Here is a 20,067-nt window from a genome sequence, read left to right as displayed (position 1 = left end):
CTCGTCTCCAAATTTGAGGAAAGACATTCTGGCTATTGAGGGAGTGCAGCGTGGGTTCACGAGGTCAATTCCTGGAATGGCAGGATTGCCTTACACGGAAAGACTGAAGCGACTGGGCTTGTATACCCTTGAGTTTAGAAGACTGAGAGGGGATCTGATTGAAACGTATAGGATTATGAAAGGATTGGACACTCTGGCAGGAGGAAACATATTTCCGCTGATAGGGGAGTGCCGAACCAGAGGACACAACTTAAAAATACGGGGTAGACCATTTAGGACAGAGATGAGGAGAAACTACTTCACCCAGAGAGTGGTGGCTGTGTGGAATGCTCTGCCTCAGAGGGCAGTGGAGGCCCAGTCTCTGGATTCATTTAAGAAAGAATTGGATAGAGCTCTTAAAGATAGTGGAGTCAAGGGTTATGGAGATAAGGCTGGAACAGGATACTGATTAGGAATGATCAGCCATGATCATATTGAATGGCGGTGCAGGCTCGAAGGGCTGAATGGCCTACTCCTGCATCTATTGTCTATTGTCTATTGTCTATTCTCTATTTACGTAAGTGTGGTCCCTGTCAATGTCCCCTCTATCTCCACAGCATGTGGGAGGGAATCATGATAACCCATCCAAGTACCTTTTTAAATGTAATTCCGATACTTTCGACTTCAAAGATCCCCATCCTAACATTGTCACTTGGGATAATTGGAATTCCTCATACCAGGCCCAGTGCCCCACCGAAAGTGTCCTTACAGCTGTCATTAACCCAGCCCTTGGTGAGCTGCTGTAACTGACAGTGAGACATGTTCGTGTGGGTGTTCTCCTGGAACAAATATTTACGCTGTTTGTCACTAACCCGGGATGGGACTTTTCTCGAGCATTAAGGACCGCTGCCTTCATTTCATCATGGATGTCCCTCCCTCACTGTTGTCCCTCAGCGAGGGCTGAATGGCCTGGTGGACAAAGTCACATGGTGATTAATTTAGTTTGTTTGTCAGCATCCAGTCCGTGTTTGACAGACTGTCGGTCTATCTCATACAAAAATGTATCTGGGTTTGAGACAGGATCAAACAGAGTGACCTTTTTGGTGCTGCCCACCAGCTGGGTGCCTGGAATGGCTGTTGTGTATGGAGTGAGACCATAATCTGCTTTACCCTGGGGAACCACAGGATTCATGGAATCTGAGTTCGGCTGTGAGTCAGCGCGGGGGGCAAAAGGTGCAGTTACCTGGGAGACAGGCAGTGGGAGTCCCCATCTGTGAGCGGGTGTGGATGTGTCAGTGTGGAGCCTGTCAGTATCTCCCTGGGGAGGTAGAACCACAAAGGCACACATTATCCCATTCTGGGAGAGTTCCCAGTTCCCTAGGGATTGTATTTGCTCCTGGCACCTCCTCCTAGGGCCTGATGTGTGTTGTTCCGTGTTGCAGGTGTACAGGATCCATGCAGCTGCTTGGAGCTCATACACTGTCCTTCCAGATTGTCAATGTAACCTGAGGCTGCCTACCCATCCCCAGAGACCCTCCTTTCACTGGATTGGACTCTTCCCAATTGGAACTGGAGTAGTCCCATGTGGGTGAGATTTTCCTGCCCTGTTCTGTCCTGCTCATTGTGTCGGGGACATAGCTCTGTCACAGCCTGTAGGTTTCCCTGGGGTGACTGGATCCCAGCTGCCTTATCCCAGCCGGGGGTCCTCCAGGCTATCGGCAGTGGAGTGAGCTTTCCAGCTTCCTTCCCCGGTTCTCTGTGGGCATCTCACCACAGCTCCTGTACCAGGAACCCTTCACTGCACGGCCAGGCTGGCTTCCTGTGAAATTCTGCAGGACTGTTACACATTTGTACCGGCTTGTGTTCCTATTGCTTTGGTCGCTTCTGTATTATGGGACACTTAGGTATGTTCATAGAGTTCTACAGCATGGAGACAGGCTCTTTGGCCCAAACTGGTCCATCCACACTAACCCCGTTTCCCTGCACTTGACCCATATCATTCCAATACGTTCCTCTCCATGTATTTGTCCAAGTGCATTTTAAATGTTCTTAAATGTATCCTCCTCGACCACTTGCACTGGTAGTTCATTCCGTATGTGTACCACCCTCTGGGTAAAAGCATTGTCCCTCAGGTTCCCTTTTAATCTTCCCCTTTCACCTTAAACTGATGCCCTTTCATCCTTGATTCCCCAACACTTGGATAAAGACTGAGTGCATTCATCCTATCCATGCCTCCCATGATCTTATACACCTCTATAAGGACACCCCCCTCAGTGTCCTACACATGAAAGAAAATGTCCTTGCTTGTCCAACCTCTCTCTTTATCTGTCCAGTTGAGTTCTGGCAACATCTTTGTAAATTTCTTCTGTCCTCTTTCTAGTACAATAACATCCTTCCGATAGCAAGGTGGGTAAAACTGAACACAATATTCCAAGTGCGGCCTCACCAACATCCTGCACAACTACAACAGACCTTCCCAACTTCGATATTCCATGCCCTGACTGGTGAAGGGCCCAGTGTACCAAAAGCCTTCTTCACTGCCCTGTCTCCCTGAGTTCAGAGAGCCGTGCTCCTGGAATCCAAGGTCCCTCTGTTCCACGACACTCCTTCAGGCCCTACCATTCACCATGAAACCCCAGTCTTGATGTGACTTTCCAAAATGTAAGATCTCGCTCTTGTCTGTATTAAACTCCATTTGCCATTTCTCAGCCCAGTTCCCCAGCTGATGAAGGCCATGTTGCAATTGCTGAGAACCTTCCTCACTTATTTTAGTGTAATCTGAAAACTTTCTAATCATGCCTTAAATATCCTCATCCAAATCATTGATATAGATGACAAACAGCAATGGGCCTAGCACTGACCAGCTGCGTGGCACAATGGCTCAGTGGTTAGCACTGCTGCCTCACAGCACCACGGATCTGGGTTCAATTCCAACCTCACAGGATGCTCTGTGGGGGTTAGATCCTGTTAGGGTTAGATTTCCTACAGTATGGAAACAGGCCATTTGGCCCAACAAACCACACCGACCTGCTGAAGAGTAACCCACCCAGAGCCATTCTCCCTACCCAACATTTACCCTTAACGAATGTACCTAGCAATATGGGCAATTTAGCCTGGCCAATTCATCTGACCTTCGCATCTTTGGAATGGGGAGAAAACCGGAGCACCCAAAGGAAACCCACACAGACACAGGGAGAATGTGCAAACTCCACACAGTCACCCGAGGCTGGGGTCGAACCTGGGTACCTGGCGCTGTGAGGCAGCAGTGCCAACCGCTGAGCCACCATGCCACACCAACTGAGTTTGTACATTCTCCCCATGTCTGCGTGGGTTTCCTCTGGGTGCACCGGTTTCCTCCCACAATCCAAAGATCTGCAGGTCAAGTAAATTGGCAATGCTCAATTGCCGAGAATGTTCATGGATGTGTAAGTTGCGTTACTCAGGGGTAAATGTAGAGTAATAAAGTAGGGGAATGGGCTTGGGTGGAATAATCTTCAGAGGGCCAGTGGACTTGTTGGGCCGAAGGGCCTGTTTCCACAGAGGAAGGATTCTATGATTCTATGACCGCTGAGGCACACCATGAGTCACAGGCCTCCAGTCTGACTGTTACACTCTGCTTCCTACCATCAAGCCAATTGTGTACCCAGCTTGCCAACGCCCCCTGGATTCCATGCGATCTAATCTTCCAGAGCAAGGTACCATGTGGAACCTTATCAAAGGCCTTCCTGAAATCTGTAGAGTCTAGATGTACTGGCCTGCCCTCGTCAAACTTCCTGATCACTTCAATAAAGAACACTGACTAATTTGTGAGGCATGGTCTCCCATGCACAAGGCTTTGCTGACTCCTCCCAATCAAATGTTGTATTTCCAAATGCATGTCTATCTAATCTCTCAGCATCTTCTCAAGTAACTTACTTACCACGGATGTTAGGTTTACTGATCTATAGTTCCCAGGTTTATCTTTGCAGCCATTCTTGAATAAGGGTGCAGCATATGCTGTCCTCCAGTCTTCCAGGACCTCACCCGTGGCTAAAGGTGAGGCAAAAAGATCAGCAGGGACTCCACAAGAACTTCCCTCACCTCTTGAGGTGCTGTTGGATATGTTTGGTCAGGTCCAGGAGATTTATACACCTTCATACATTCTAATGCATTCAACACATCCTCTCCTGTGATATGGACTGACACCAAGAGATCATCACTAACTTTCCCAAGTTCCCAGGCCTTCATGTCCTTCTCCAAGGTCAACACAGAGGGGAAATAACTCCTGCATTTCTGCACACACGTCCACTTTCGTCCTTGAAGTGTCCTATTTTTCTCTCGAGTTATTTTTTTTTTTCCTTGGGAGGGGGAGATTGTAGTGTTGGGTAGGGATCAGTCAGGGAGGGGGAGATTGCAGTGTTGGGTAGGGATCAGTCAGGGAGGGGGTGATTACAGTGTTGGGCAGGGATCAGTCAGGGAGGGGGAGATTGTAGTGTTGGGTAGGGATCAGTCAGGGAGGTGGAGATTGTAGTGTTGGGTAGGGATCAGTCAGGGAGGGGGAGATTACAGTGTTGGGTAAGGATCAGTCAGGGAGGGGGAGATTACAGTGTTGGGTAGGGATCAGTCAGGGAGGGGGTGATTACAGTGTTGGGTAGGGATCAGTCAGGGAGGGGGTGATTACAGTGTTGGGTAGGGATCAGTCAGGGAGGGGGTGAGTGCAGTGTTGGGTAGGGATCAGTCAGGGAGGGGGTGATTACAGTGTTGGGTAAGGATCAGTCAGGGAGGGGGAGATTGCAGTGTTGGGTAGGGATCAGTCAGGGAGGGGGAGATTACAGTGTTGGGTAGGGATCAGTCAGGGAGGGGGTGAGTGCAGTGTTGGGTAGGGATCGGTCAGGGAGGGGGTGATTGCAGTGTTGGGTAGGGATCAGTCAGGGAGGGGGTGAGTGCAGTGTTGTGTAGGGATAGAGGGAAATCAGGAGGGCAAAAAGGGGACATGAGATTGCTTTGGCAAATAGATTTAAGGAGAATCCAAAATGTTTTTATAAATCCATAAAGGACAAAAGGGTCCCTGGGGAGAGAATAGGGCCCCTCAATGATCAAGACAGTCTGCACGTGGAGCTGCAGGAGATGGGGGAGAAACTGAACAAGTATTTCCTGTCGAGAAGGACATGGAAGATATCGAATAGAATGATGGTTTGAGAAGTAGCATTGGGAAATAGATGATGTCATCTTGCAAAATGTCCACATTACAGAGGAGGAGGTGCTGGATGTCTTGAAATGGTTAAAGGTGGATAAATCCCCAGGACCTTATCAGGTGTAATCTCGATCTCTGTGGGAAGCTAGAGAAGTGATTGCTGGGCCTCTTACTGAGATATTTGTATCATCGATATTCACAGGTGAGATGCCAGAAGACTGGAGGTTGGGCTAACATGGTGCCACTGTTTAGGAAGGCTGGTATGGACAAGCCAGGGAACTACAGACTGGTTCGCCTGTCATCAGTCGTGGGCACGTTGAGCGACGGATACATGAGGGACAGGAATTACATGTGTTTACAGAGGCAATGTCTAATTGGGGATAGTCAGCATTGCTTTGTACGTGGGAAATCATGGCTCAAGATATTGAGTTTTTTGAAGAAGTAACAAAAGGATTGATGAGGGCAGCGCGGTGGATGAGTGATATAGACTTCAGTAAGGTGTTCGAAATGTTTCCACATGGGAGATTGGAGAGCAAGGATAGATCTCACCGAATACAGGGAAAACCAGCCATTTGGATACAGAACTGGCACGAAGGTAGAAGACAGAGGGTGGTGTGGGGGGTATTTTTTTTCAGACTGGAGACCTGTGACCAGTGGAGTGCCACAAGGATCGGTGCTGTGCCCACTACTTTCCATTAATTATATAAATGATTTGAATGTGAACACAGCAGGTATAGTTAGTAAGTTTGCAGATGACACCAAAATTGGAGGGGTAGTGGACAGTGAAGAATGTTACTTCACATTACAACGGGATGGTGAACTGATGGGCCAATGGGCTGAGGGGTGGGAGATGGAGCTTCATTTACATAAATGGGAGGGGCTGCATTTTGGGAAAGCAACTCTTCGCAGGACTGATCCACTTAATGTTAATGTCCCAGGGAGTGTTTCTGAACAAAGAGACCTTGGAGTGCAGGTTCATTGTTCCTTGAAAGGAGAATTGTGGGTCGATAGGATAGTGAAGAAGGTGTTTGGTATGGTTGCGTTTACTGATCAGTGCATTGAGTAGAGGAGTTAGGAGGTCATGTTGTAGCTATACAGGACATTGGATAAGCCAGTTTTGGAATATTGCGTGCAATTCTAGTCTCCTCCCTATCGGAATGATGTTGTGTAAATTGAAATGGTTCAGAAAAGATTTGCACAAACGCTGACAGGATTGGAGGATTTGAGCTAAAGAGAGAGGTTAAATGGGCTGGGGATGTTTTCCCGAGAATGTCTGAGGCCGAGGGATAACCCATATGGAGGTTTCTAAAGCTATGAGAGGCATGGTTAGGTTTAACAGACAAGGTCTTTTCCCTGGGGTGGGGGAGTCCAGAACTGGAGGGCCTAGGTTCAGGATGAGAGGGGAAAGATATAAAAGGAACGTAAGGGACAACGTTTTGATGTGGAGGGTGTTGCGTGTATGGAATGACCTGCCAGATGAAGTGGTGGAGACTGATACAATTACTGCATTTAAAAGGCATCTGGATGGGTATACGAACAGGAAGGGTTGAGAGGGATTTGGGCCAAGTGCTGGCAAATGTGATGAGATTATGTTCGGATATGTGGGTGGTGTGGATGAGTTGGACACCGAAGGCCTTGTTTCTGTGCTGTCCATCTCTCTGACTGTAAATGTTTTGTACTGTCCATTTCCAGCCATACACTTCACGGTTTCCCCTGTTTACCTTGGTCAGTTCTCCTCTCAAACACATGTCAATGGCTTTGGTTGTGATTGTTGGGTGTGCTTTATGGTCACTTTAAAAATCCATCATCTCACTGAATTCTACTACACTACAATTTCCCAGAGGATATCTCAGTGGGACATTACTCCTTCCCACAGCATCATCACCCAACGGTCGATCTGAGATAGTCACCTCCCTGGCCGTTTCCACAATGTCTTATTCAAAGAAACACTGACACAAACATTCAAAGAGGAGTTCGGAGAACATCCCTTTTGCCGATGTGACTGCCCCAGATTATACAAAGACTGAAGTCTCCCAGAATTATCACAGTGCCTTTGTATTACACAGGAATACATTGGAATGTGGAACAGGGTTGAGCAATGAAATGCTGTTAGGCAGCCTCTAAACTGTTCACCTGCTTGTGTTGTTGACACGTGTTACCCAGAATCTGCATTCAGACTGATTCAGCTTCATCATCTGAGGCCAAATGCTTTCTCTGTAATGCCTTTGTTACCCATTACTGTCAGGGTTACCCATCCTGCACTCCCTGATACCCCTAAAGGAGGTGTACAATAGAATATTCATGTTCCACCTTTTGTTCACCCTGTCACCACTAAATCTCATTTATCTCTGTGCCCCAGTCCATCCACCTTATTGCAGAGACTTTGTCCATTCCAAAAAAGAACATTACGACTGGCTCTTTCCACAATTTCTTGTCACAGTCCAATTCACTGATGTCCAGTTTCAGCTAAACTCTGTCTCTTCCTGTTCCTTTCTGCTTGTCTTCAGCTACATTGCCATTTCTGTTTGGATTTGGAAAGCTCCTTTCACCTGAACCCTGTCCCTGCATCCTCTCTGTCAGTTTAAAGCCCTGTCCATAAGCTTACCGACATGGTTGACCAGGACACTGCTCCCAGCAGTGTTATGTTTAATTCACTCATGGGATGTTGCTGTCTCTGGCAGGCCAGCATCGCATGCCCACCCTGAGCTGCCCTTGAGCTGAGTGCCTTGCTGGATCATTACAGAGAGCAGTTTAGAGTCAACCCCATCGCTCTGGGTCTGGATCATATGTAGGCCAGACCCGCTGCCTTTCACAGATTTCCATTCGGAAAGAATATTAGGCAGTTAGATGGGTTATACTGGACACCAGCATTAACATCTGGATGAACAGTCAGGTGAGAATAGCACGAGGCCATCACCTGTCCCACTCGTAGCTCACCTGTCACTGAGTACTGATCCCCGTGCACCATGAATCACAACCCTTTCATCATGACCATTGTGTGATCCTGATACCTTCCTGCACTCTGGTGATATCACTCAGTCTCTCTCCATGTGGTATCCCTCACTGTGTGGGTCTAATTGCTGCCTCTGTCAGTGTCTCTCACTCTTGCAGCTACTCCAGATCCTGACCCAACAGCATTCTCCATTCCAGAGGGACACAGCAGCACAGGCCAGGGATGGAGACAGGGATTTTCCAGATTTCTGTGGGACTCAGTGCCATTCTCCATGTGTAACCCTCACTGCATCAGTCTAATTTCCCATTCTGTCTGTTTCTCTGTCTCCTGTAGGTCATCTGGATGTTCCTGTCTCAGCCGAATTCCTAACTCTTGTCTCATCCATAACCACATCAAAGACGGTTGGTCAGTCAGAGAGACATGAAGAGGGAGGTCTGGAGCCTTCAGTAAATCCTGCAGTCGGTAAGATCACTCACAGTGAACAGCACAGGGAGGGGTTAGTGACCTTCTGTATTCAGACCTGGAAGACAGGACATAGACACCGAACTGGGCAAGGTAAAGCAACATTCTAGGCTTCATTCACATCATCTTGTGAGGGACCTGCTTTCACCTCTGCTGTACTGGTCCTCACTGAGACTTCTCTCTCTGACTCTCTCTCTCACCCCCTCACTCTCATTCTTTCTTTCTCACCCTCTCTTTCTCTCTCACCCCCTCACTCACTCTCCACCCAAACTCTCTCTCTCACCCGACTTCTCTCTCCCTCGCATCCCTCTCTCTCTCATCCCTCTATCACTGGATTGCCCTCTATCTCTCCCTATCAGCTTTGCCTCCTCGATATCTATCTTTCTCTCTCTCTCTCTCGCTCGCGCTCTCTCTCTCGTCCCCTTCTCGTGCGCTCTCTTGCTCTCAGACTCTCTGTCTCATTTCCTTCCCCTCCCTCCCACTCATTTGCACCTCTCTCTCTCTCTTGCCCCCCCTCTTGCCCCCCTCGGTCTCGCGCTCTCGCACGCCCCTCTCTCACTCACTCGCCCCTCTCTCTCACCCCCTCGCCCCTCTCTCTCACCCCTCCTCACTCTCAACCCATCTCTCTCTCACCCTCTCTCTCCCTTCCCCTCTTATGCTCTCTTCCCCCTCTCTCACTCACCCCTCTCTCCCCTTTTCTCACCCCCTTGCTCTCATTCCCCCTCTCAACATTTTGTATTTCTATTATCATGCTTATAATTTCACAAAAATACTATTGAGAACTTTAGACCTCAGGCCAGAGATGGAGATATTAGGTCATTGCCAAAGCATTGCCAAAAAGCAGGTTTTGAGGGATGTCTTAAAGGTGGAAAGCAGACCTGTGAGGTTTTGGCTGCAAATTTCAGACCATGCTGCTTCAGCAAGTGTAGAAACAGCCACACAGGTGAACTAATGAATTAACAAATGGTTGGGAGTCTCGAAGAAAATGGGTTGTCCAGGTCTCAAAGTGTGTGTGGTGCAGGGAGTTAGGGACTATGACAGCCAGGAATTAAATCAAGTGTGAGAATTTTAAATTGAGGGATATTGGCCAGGTGCTGGCAGGTGAGACTAGATTGGGTTGGGGTATCTGGTCGGCATGGACGGGTTGGACCGAAGGGTCTGTTTCCATGCTGTACATCTCTATGGCTGTACGCTGTTGATTCTAATTAGGAGCCTTTTGATGAATCAACAAGCAGTGATTTAGACTTTCTTGAGATTACAGGGAGGTTGAATATGGGAAGCTGGCCCTGAGTGTGTTTGGAAAATGAAGTCTGGAGATAACACACAACGGATGAGAGTTTCAGTATATGAGCTGAGACAAGGGTGGAATCAGCTAGAATTAGTGATCTTGGAGTGGGACTGGGCTGTCACCCTCACCTCGCCTCTGGGATTCAGCTGGTAGCCAGATTGTGAATCAGGGCGGTAACACAATCGGGAGCTGAGTGGTCCTGGTAGAGCCTAAAATGAGTGTCACTCAGCTGGCTGTTGCTGAGCAGCTGCTGCTTGGTAGCCCTGTTGATGACATCTTCCATCACTTTACTGCTGATCGAGTGTGGACCGATAGAGGGAAATTGCCTGAGTTGGGTTGCCCTGTGTTTTTGTGTTGAACATCCCTGGGCAATGTTCCACATTGTTGGTCAATGCCAGTGCTGGAGTGGTACTTGGCTTGGTGGGTGGCAAGTTCTGGAGTACAAACCATCAGTATTATTGCCAGAATATTGGCAGGGCCTGTAGCCTTTGCACTATTTAACCATTTCTTGATGTTATTCAAACTGAATTGAATTGGCTTAAAACTCACATCTGTGATGTTAGAAACCACTGGAGAAGGCTAAGATGGATCATCCCACTTTACACTTCTGGCTGAAGATTGCTGCAAATGCTGTCATCTTATCTGGTGAATGGGTGTGTGAGACCCCTCCATCAGTAAGGGTGGGGATATCTGTGATGCTTCCTCCAGTGAGTTGTTTAATTATCCATCACCGTTCACAACTGGGTGTGGCAGAACTGCAGAGCTCCGATCTGTTCCACTGGACGTAGGATCACTTAGCTTTACAGATTGTGCTGGAGTACAGTTCTGCTGCTGTTGATGTCCCACAGTGCCTCAGAGATACCCAGTTTGAGATCCTGCATCTCTTCAAAGTCTGTCCTAATTAGAACGGTGATAGTGTCACTCAACACAATGAAGGTTTTTCTCAACTTTAAGGCAAGACTTGTGTCTCCAAAAGGAATGTGTGATGGTCGCTCTTACCGATACTGTCATGGCCAGATGTATCTGCAGCTGGTCAATTCATAACAATGAGATCAAGTATGTTTTTCCCTCTTGTTGGTTCCCTCACCACCCGCTGCAGACTCAGTTGAGCAGCTATACCCTTTAGGACCTGACCAGCTCAGTCAGTAATTCTGTTGCAGAGCAAGTCTCGATCATGGACATTGAAATCCTGTACCCAGAGTACATTTGACATCATTTTATTGCCTCAGTGCTTCCTCCAAATGTTGTTCAACATGAAGGAGAACTGATCCATCAGCCAAGGGAGGATGGTATGTGGTAATCAGCAGGAGCCATGAAACCTACTGGTCTCCGGAGCCAATGCTGTGTACTCCCAGGACAAATCCTCCCTGTCTGTACACCACTGTGCCACCACCTCTGCCTGGTCTGTCCTGCCGGTGGGACAGGACGTATCAGAGATTTCAGGAGAAAGTGAAGACTGCAGATGCTGGAGATCAGAGTCGAGAGTGTGGTGCTGGAAAAGCACAGCAGGTCAGGCTGATGAAGGGCTTAGGCTTGAAACATCGATTCTCCTGCTCCTCGGATGCTGCCTGACCTGTTGTGCTTTTCCAGCACCACACTCTCGATATCTAGGGATGGTGATGGTGGTGTTTGGTTATCTTTGTAAGGGATGATTCCGTGAGTATGACTATGTCAGGCTGTTTCTTGACTAGTCTGTGAGACAGCTCTCCACGTTTTGGCACCAAAAACCATATGTTAGTGAGGAGGACGTTGCACCATCGAGAGGGCTGATTCTGTGGTTGTAATTTCTGGTACCGTGTTAGTTGCCAACTGGTCCATCCACTTTCATTCCTGTGTTGAGACTTTGCAGTGATTAGTACAGTGAGTAGCTGGCTGGGCCGCTATCAGGTTGGCAGGAATTTTTTCGCCATTGACAATGGTTTCATGGAGTTCAGATTCCTAATACGTTATTTATTTTCTTGAATTCAGATTCCACCATCTGCCAAGATGGGATTCGAACCAGGACTTCAGCCGTTTGTTTTAATATTCTGGATAAAAGCTAAATACATCAGGTTTGTTCACTCATTTTAAATATCACTAACCCTGGTTTTGTTTCTTTGTAAAACACTGTCCATCGTCCTGTCTCCTCCATCCTCCCCTCCAACAACGAGTGAGGAGCACATGGGGTTTCCCTGTCACTAAGACTGAGATAATCCGATCTGCTGTTTCTCTCCCTCCCACTAGCCCACTGAGTCAAACTGCCTCACGTGGTGTTCCTGGTTTTTGTCCTGAACCTACATCTTTCTCCAGTGTCTTGTCAAACCTTATCAGAGCTCACCTTGACCCTTTACCCTAATCTCGCTAAACTCACTTTCCAACTCTCTTTCCTCTGCTGCCGCCTCATCACTCCCCCTCGCCAATTCAGAGATATTGTTCCTTGTTCTGTCTGTTGGTCTTTTTCTGGTTATGTCCTTCTCTCCCATTCTGTGAAAAACTAATATTTGACCTCACGGTTGTTGGAAAATCCTGCTCCATCTCCACTCTCCCTTTCCTTTCTGAATTCCTTGCATTTGCTGTCCCTCAACGATCTATCCTTGGTCTCTCCTGTATCTCACGTAAATAGTGCCAGGAAGTGATATCATCCAAAAACACTGTGTTAGGTTTGACATGTATACTGACGATGCCCAGCTCTCCCTCCCCATCATCCCTCTCCATTACTCCACTGTTACTCAGTTATCAAACTGCTTATCACATTCCCACTACTCGATTAGCTGCAATTTCAGCCAATGAAACATTGTCATGGTTAAACCCATTGCCTTACCTTTACCTTTCTGCTGAGCCCCTTCCTCCCACTGGGAACTCTCTGAGGCAGAACAACACTCTTCACAATATTGCTGTTCTATCTGACCCCAAGGTGACCTTCTGATCAGACATCCACACAATCACAACACCAGGAATTCCAATCTCTTAAACGTTGCTTTTCTCCACCTCACCCCAGCTCCATTGCTACTGAAACCCCTTACCCGCATCTGTGTCACCTTAAACTTGAATCCAAAACAGAACCCTTGATTCCGTGACTCATAATCTGGTTTCAGACTCCCCTCTCAGTATTTACCCTCAGACACATCCTCTCAGTATTTATCCTGTCAAACCTCTAAAGAATCCCATCTGTCTCAATGAGATCACCTCTCTTTCTCCAAAATTCAGTGAGTAGAGTTCCAAACTTTTCAGCCTTTATTTAAAAGATAATCCCTCCAAACCAGGGATCATCTCATTGAATCTTCCCTGAAATGCCTCCAATAAAGTGACACATTTCCTTCTCTAAAGGGACCAAAACTGCTCTCATTACTGCAGATATGGTGGTCTCACCAGCACTTCCACACGTTACTCTCAGGTATATACTCCAAACTCTAATACTGAAAACTTTTGAAACAAACATTCGATTCCCCTTCCTGATTCCCTGGTGTAACTGTGTGGTAGCTTTCTGTGTTTACTGAACAATTACCCCAGGTCCCTTTGTGGTGCAGCTTTCTACAGTTTCCACCATTTAAATAGTACTTTGCTCTTTTATTATCTCCTCCAAAATGAGCAACTTCCCATTTTTCCCAAGTTACACCCCATCTGGCAACTTGTTGCCTCCTTCTCCTGTGCATCTCTCTCTTTTCATAATCCTCTTAGACATTTACAGTTATGCCTCTTCTAGGAGATATCACCCCCCCCCCCCCCTTCCCATTCTTCCAAGCATTTACTGGGAGCACTGGGCAGTGGGAAGCAGACAGAGTTGCTATCTTTTTAGGGATACGCTTTGGAGTGATTGGGAGGATCTTCCTACCCATTGGTCAGGATGGAGACAACGTGCCCATCGTTAGGCATTAGCCTTTCACACCCGTGTCTTATTGATGAGGCAGAGCGGCAGCACGGAATGAAAGAAAAGAAAGTCATTCTTGTTCCCCATAACTCACTGACGCTTGGATCATTTTCTCCAATGTGTCAAAGAACAGCTGTGTTCAGTCACATGAGATCTCCAGTTGGAATCTCCTAGAAACCCACAGGTTTCCCTCTGAGTTGACTGCTGATGTCCTCTAGGGTAATATGTACAGTAATCCTGGGCCACAAGGAGGGGATGGTGTGAGTTTCTAACTTGAACTGATAGTGACAGATTTTATATACTTGTATCACGGGATATTACAGGTGGACATTCAGATGGTAATCTCAGTAAATATTCTGCTAAACTCTGATTGAATTACTCAGTATATCAGGATCTGGATATTCGCATTGTGTGTGTGAGTATTGTGCTCCAGATCAATCCCATTTGCTGCTTAAAAATTCTCCTTTGAATCATCGCATTCTCTCAAAAGGTCTCCCCAAACCTTCAATGTGTCATGTAATCCTTTTATGATGACCAGATGAGTGTAAGGTTTATTATTCGAATGTGTAATTTTTGTATAAGGATGTCTCAGAGAGGGAGCAGAATATTCTTAAAGGGGAGAATAACCATTTTGAGGGGAGGCTGTTGTTTATTGGTATCAATGACATAGGAATTGAAGAGTTCACATTATTGGATCATTGGAATCTCTTGTGGGGTAGAATTGACCTCCATCAGAAGGATGGATTGTACTGGCACTGGAAGGGAACAATTGCTAGTGCTATTAAGGAAGCATTAAACCAGTGAAGGAATGTGGGTAAACCCAGAGAGAGAGTGAGCGAAGAGCTAAGTCTGATGCTTGTACAGTTCAGACATCAAACAGTCAAGGCAAACAAGGGCAAGGAACAGAATGAGCAGTTACACTGCATATGTTTCAATGCAGGGGGCAGAGGAGCTCAGGGTATGGTTTTGAACATCGCACTGGAATATTATAGCAATTACAGAGGCATAACTTAATGATGGATAGGACCAGCAGCTTAATGTTCCAGTGTATAGATGCTATAGCAAAGATAGAAAGGGGGCAAAAGAGCAGGGGAAGAGGTATTTTTGATTAGGGATAACATTACAGCTGGGCTTCAAGAGGGTATTCCTGGGAGTACATCCAGGCAGAACTGAGAAATAAGAAAGGGATGATCCCCTTATTGGGATGGTACTATTGACCGCCTCCCCACTTCCCCAATAGTCAGCAGGGAGTTGAGAAGCAAATTTACTGAGAGATCACTTATCTGTAAGAACAGTATGGTTGTGTACAAGACTTGACCTTCTTTGTTATTCATTCACAGGATGAGGGTGTCACTGGCTGGGCCCAAAGGGCAGTAAAGAGTCAACTTCATTGCTGTGGGTCTGGAGTCACATGTAGGCCAGACCAGGTAAGGATGGCAGATTCCTTCCCTGAAGGATATTAGCGAATCTGATGAGTTTTTTTTTCGCAATAATCAACAATGGATTCGTGGTCTTTAATAGATTCTTAATTCCAAATTTTTATTGAACTCACATTCCACTGTCTGCCGTGACGGGATCCAAACCCTGGGCCCCAGAACGTTACCTGGGTGTCTGGATTATCCATCTAATGATAATCTCACTAGGCCATTTGGTAGGGCGAGTGACTGAAGTATCCGTGGGGCAGCACATCAGCACCAAAGATCCCATGGTCTCTGCAGAAGATAGAAAGGGCTGGGGAGGGAGATATATCCCTGGTGGTGGGGTCTGACTGTAGGTAGCAGACATAGCAGAGGTTAATGGAGATTAGTGGGTGGCAGGTGAGGACCGGGGGATTATATTCTTATTGTGGTTGGAGGGGTGGGGGGAAGGCGGAGGTACAAGAAGTGGAGGATATGCGTTGGAGTGCATTGTTGATCAAGTGGGAGGGAAATGCGGTCCTTGAAAGAGGAAACCTTTCTGGGATGTCCTGGAGTGGAATTTCTTCTTCTGGGAGCAGATATGGCAGAGGCGGAGGAATTGGGAGTACAGGATCACGTTTTTACAGGAATGTACTCGAGGGTAATCAGGAGAGCAAAAAGGGGACTTGAAATATCTCCAGGACATAGTTTAAGGAGAATCCAAAGAGATTCTACAAATACTTTAAGCATAAAATAATAACCAGACAGAGAATAGGACCCCTTAAAGATCAACAAGGCCATTTATGGAACAACAGGATGTGGGAGAAATACTATGCTATTCTATTCTAGAGAGTTTGGAGAAATAAGTAGTGATAACTTGAAAAGTGTCTATGTTACAGAGGAGGAAGTACTGGATGTCTTAAACAGTAGCAAGGTGGATAAATCCCTGGGACCTGATCAGGTGTATTCCAGAAATTTGTGGAAAGCTAGGAAGGTGTTGGCAGTGCCCCTCCCTAAGGTATTTATATCATTGTTTGTGACAGGTGAGGTGCTGGAAGATGGGTGCCATTATTTTAAAAAGGTGGTAAGGAAAGGCCAGGGAACAAGAGAACAGTCAACCTAACGTCAGTGGTAGGTAAGTTGTTGGAAGGGATTCTGAGGGACAGGATTTACATGTATTTGGAAAGACGAGGATTGATTAGGGATAGTCAACATGGCTTTGTGTGTGGGAAATTCTCTCTCTCTAACTTAATTGAGTTTTTTTGAAGATGTGACAAAGATGATTAATGAAGGCAGACTGTGGACGTTGTCTATATGGACACTGAACGATGTTCCACCTAGCAGACTCGTTAGCAAGGTTAGATAACATGGAATGTTGGGAGAACTAGCCATTTGGATACAAAACTGGCTTGAAGGTAGGAGGCAGAGGGTGGTGATGGAGGCTTGCTTTGCGGACTGGAGGCCTGTGAGCAGCATTGTCCTGCAGGAATGGGTATTAGGTCCTTAAATAAATGAGTTGGATGTGAATATATGAGATATGATCAGTGGGTTTACAGAAGACACCAAAATTGGAGGTGTAGTGGACAATGAAGCAGGTTAGTTCAGAATGCAACAGTATCTTGACCAGATGGGCCATTGGAGTGAGGAATGGCAGACTGGGTTCAATTCAGACAAATGTAAGCTGTTGGATTTTGGAAAGGCAAATCAGAGCAGGACTTGTACACTTAATGGTAAAGTCCTTGGGAATGTTGCTGAACATAGAGACCATGGAGTGCAGGTTCATTGTTCCTTGAAAGTAGAGTCGCAGGTAGGCAGACTAGTGAAGGTGGTGTTTGTTATGCTTATATTTATTGGTCAATGCATTGAGTTCAGAAGCTGGGACGTCAAATTCTGGTTGGACAGGACATTGATTAAGCCATTTCAGGAATTATGTTTTAAGTTCGAAATTCCCTGTTCTGGAAAGGATGTTGTGAATCTTGAAAGAGTTCAGACAAGATTTTCAAAGACTTTGCTCGGGTTGGAGGATTTGGGCTACAGGGAGAGGGTGAATAGGCCAGGGTTAATTTCCCTGGAGAGGCAAAGACTGAGAGGTGACTTCATGGAGATCGATAAAGTCATGAAGGGCATGGATAAGGTGAACAGCCAGGGTCATTTCCCCCCAGTTAGGTGGGTTCAAAACAAGATCACATGGACTAAAGTTGAGAGGGCAAGGATTTAAAATGGATCTAAGGGGCAAAGTTTTCAAGCTGTGTGTGGTGTATGTGTGGAATGAGCTGCCGGATGAAGTAGTGGAGGCTGATACAATTACAACATTTGAAAGGCATCCGATTGGGTACGTGAATAGGAAGTGTTTCCAATGATACGGACCAATAGCTGGCAAATGGGACTCCGTTTGTTGAGGATTCCTCGTTGTCATGGACAAATTGGACCAAAGATCTGTTTCTGTGCTGTACATCTCTATGACACTAATAAATGAAAATAAGATGTGTTCCTCTTTTGTGGAGAGGTAGCAGAAGCACAGATAATTGTCCTTGGAGCTGAGAAGGTTAAGCAGTGATTTTGACCAGGTGCAAATTTGTTTCTAGGATATCTAATCTGCAGAGTGAGGGGAATTGTTAACAATGTCACAATTTTAGTAACTGTTTTCAGGTAATTGGCAAATAATGTGAATATGTGAACATTATTTTATTCAGTAAGTTCTGAGTATCTGGAACAGTCTGAATGGCAGCTGGACACAGACTCAGCAGTTATTCATAAACAGATTTGGAATTTTACTTTTTAAGGGAAGATTTGGGGGGCTATGGGCAAAGGGGAAGGGAATTGGGACAGATTTGCAGCATCTCCAGAGGAAGAGGGTACATCCCAAATGGGCTGAATAGCCCCAGCCCCTGTGCTCTGTGATACTGCCCCCATTGACTGTGAATGTTGAAGCTCATACCAGGGCAGAGAGAGGGAGGATCCCACCACTCACCTCACAATGGGCCCCGAATGATTGATATCAGCGCAGGCCAATAGGGGGCAGAGGGCAGTACTGGAGGACCAGGTCGTACCAGTTTGTCCTCCAACCAATCGGAGTGAATGAGGGCATCCTCAAGGCTGGAACGAAAGAAAGGCACATATCACAGAGATCTGAGAAACTGGAGGACATGAGATAGGGAGCGTTCTGTGGCTGGTGAAGAATTATATAAATAAGGAAGAGTTGTGAGGCTGGATGAAGTGACAGTGATCGGGAGAGTTGAGGATGGAGGAATTTAGAGTTAGTGAGGATTAGAGTCATAACGTTATACAGCAAGGAAACAGACCCTGTGGTCCAACCAGTCCATGCCGACCATAATTCCAAACTGAACTAATTGTACCTGCCTCCGCTTGGTCCACATCCATCCAAATATTTCCTAGTTATGTACTTATCTGAATGTCTTTTAAATATTGTAATTGTATTCACAGCTACCACTTCCTCTGGAAGTTCATTTCACATGTATAATTTTTTTAAAAACCCTAATGTCTTTTCTGAAATCTTTCTAATTTCTTCTCAAAATGAATGCAGCACAGTTTTGAATCCCCCCCCCTCCCCCCCAGCAAAACACTTTCTGATTTTGTCAACCTGTAATAAGGTGACCCCTCAACCTCGTGCACGCCAGTGAAAAAAATTCCCAGCCTATCCAGCCTCTCCTTAGAACACAATCCCTCCATTCATGGCAACATCCTGGTAAATCTCTTCTGAACCTGCTCCAATTTAATATCCTTCCTATAACAGCACAACCAGAACTGGACAGAGTATTCCAGAAGAGGCCTCCCCAACGTCCTGTACATCCTCAACATAACGTCCCAACTCCTGGACTCAAAGGTCTGAACAATGAAGGTAGGTGTGCTAAGCACTTTCTTAACCACTCTGTCTACATGTAACACAAATTTCAAAGACCTGAAGCCCTCGGTCGCTTTGTTCCCATATCACTACTCAAGGCTCTACTTTTATTGAGTGTAAGTCCTGCCCTCGTTTGTTTTGTCAAGATGTTATATTTTGCATTTATTCCAATCAAAAAAATTTTTTGAGTATAAAGGCAGTAGGAGTATAATTAAAAGAGAAATCAGGAGTCAAAAAAGGGCCGTGAGATAGCTTTGGCAAATAGGGTTAAGGATAATCCGAAGGGCTTTTGTAAATACATGGAAAAAAAAAGGCTAACTAGGGGGAAAATAGAGACCCTCAAAGATCAGCAAGGCAGCCATTGTGTGGAGCTGCAGGCGATGGGTGAGATAGGAAACAAGTATTTTGCATTAGTGTTTACTGTGAAGAAGTACATGGGAGATATAGAATGTGGGGAAATAAATGGTGTCATCTTGAAAAATGTCCATATTACAGAGGAGGAGGTGGTGCTGGATCGGTGGCTAAGGAGCTGGTGCAGGGGAAAAGGATTCACGTTTTTTGGATCATTATGATCTCCTCTGGAGTAGAGTTGACCTGCATAAGAAGGATGGATTGTACCTCAATTGGAAGGTGTCTAATATCTAGGCAGGGAGACTGGCTGGTGATACTCGGGAGGCATTAAACCAGTGAGGGAGTGGGTATAAACCCAAGAAGGTAGTGAGAATAGAGGTATGTCTGAGGCTGGTACAGTTCAGAAGTCAAATAGTCAAGGCAGGCAAGGGCAAGGAACAGAATGAAGACGGACTGAGCAGTTGCACTGCATTTACTTCAATAGAAGAGGCCTGACAGGGAAGGCAGATGAGCTCAGGGTGTGGTTTTGAACATGGCACTGGGATATTATAGCAATTACAGAGGCATCACTCAGGGATGGATAGGCCTGGCAGCTTAATGTTCCAGGGTATAGATGCTATAGCAAGGATAGGAAGGGGGACAAGAGAGGAGGGGGAGTGGCATTTTTGATTCGAAATAGCATTATGTTTTTGCTTAGGGAGGATATTCCTGGGAGTATGGTCAGTGAAGTTATTTAGGTGGAACTGGGAAATGAG

The 20,067-nt window shown here is 46.3% G+C and overlaps 1 long non-coding RNA gene across 3 annotated transcripts in view; it reads left to right on the top strand.

The window, feature by feature from the left end:
- The window catches only part of LOC140471854 (uncharacterized), an 85,441-nt gene that overhangs the window by 23,059 nt on the left and 42,315 nt on the right, over window positions 1-20,067 (top strand). For 2 of the 3 annotated variants that reach the window (XR_011957221.1, XR_011957220.1), the window contains exons 2-5: window positions 8,439-8,567; window positions 11,824-11,906; window positions 15,043-15,129; window positions 18,854-18,958. This is a non-coding gene — a long non-coding RNA (uncharacterized lncRNA). The remainder of the gene's footprint in view (window positions 1-8,438; window positions 8,568-11,823; window positions 11,907-15,042; window positions 15,130-18,853; window positions 18,959-20,067) is intronic. The other variant, XR_011957223.1, reaches the window with a different exon arrangement.

This window comes from Chiloscyllium punctatum, unplaced genomic scaffold (genome assembly GCF_047496795.1).
Source record: "Chiloscyllium punctatum isolate Juve2018m unplaced genomic scaffold, sChiPun1.3 scaffold_168, whole genome shotgun sequence".
Taxonomy (NCBI): Eukaryota; Metazoa; Chordata; class Chondrichthyes; order Orectolobiformes; family Hemiscylliidae; genus Chiloscyllium; species Chiloscyllium punctatum.
Note: the sequence above shows the minus strand (reverse complement) of the source record. Positions and strands in the feature narration are given on the sequence as shown.